The sequence below is a fragment of the Galeopterus variegatus genome, unplaced genomic scaffold (assembly GCF_000696425.1).
Source record: "Galeopterus variegatus unplaced genomic scaffold, G_variegatus-3.0.2 Scaffold5629, whole genome shotgun sequence".
Classification (NCBI taxonomy): Eukaryota; Metazoa; Chordata; class Mammalia; order Dermoptera; family Cynocephalidae; genus Galeopterus; species Galeopterus variegatus.
In genome coordinates this window covers 33726-34522 of record NW_007731740.1, presented here as the reverse complement: position 1 = coordinate 34522, position 797 = coordinate 33726, and the positions used below count along the sequence as shown (strand labels likewise).

General features: G+C 51.7%; 1 pseudogene; it reads right to left on the bottom strand.

Moving 5' to 3' along the window:
• Nucleotides 1-797, bottom strand: part of LOC103605155 — a 3427-nt pseudogene that overhangs the window by 1348 nt on the left and 1282 nt on the right.

Below are 797 nucleotides of genomic sequence, written 5' to 3'. Positions count from 1 at the left end.
GCCAAGACCCTATTTCCAAAGAAAGTCACATTCTGAGGTTCCAGGAGGAGATGAATTTTGAGGGACAGGATTCAATTAAGTACAGGGAGGATCATGGAGGGGCTCCCGAGCTGAGACCCGTTGCCTGTGCGGCCTATTACATTCTCTGTGATCAGCGGTGGTGAGCACCGGCCAGACGGATGCCAGGAGCACTGTCCAGCAAATACGTCCTCTGGTCTCCTGCTGTTCACACAGTTCACCATTAGCAGAAATTCTTTAATCTTTTTTTTTTTTTTTTTCTGGCAAATGACTGGTACTAGGATCCGAATCTTTGACCACGCTCTAACCAACTGAGCTAACCGGCCAGCACCTGTTTAGCAGAATTCTTAGTCAAGGGCTGCTATGCTGGAAGGGAGATGAAGTCAAGCAGCGAGGCCCTGCCAGGATCTAGAAGAGGCTGCAGGGATTCTGAGGCACCACGCGGAGGATGGAGACTGAGCACTCCTGGGGGATCTGGGGGAGCGCAGTGCCCATGTGCTCACTGGGCTTGATGGAAATGCCCTTCTGAATGCCCAGCCACCATGTGGTATCCTCTGCTGGTCCCAGGTGCCTCCCCCTGTCCACCTGGCCTAGGATCAGTGCCCCACACATTGGTCTCAGTCACTCCTAGTGAACCAGTAGGGCCTTGGTTTTTCCAACTGTCTCATGTGAATTGATTCCTGTGGGCTACAAACAGGATAAATCTTGCACGTAGGTGGGTGATGGAGTTTGGATGTGTTGTCCCCTCCAAAAGTCATGTGGAAATTTGATCCCCAATG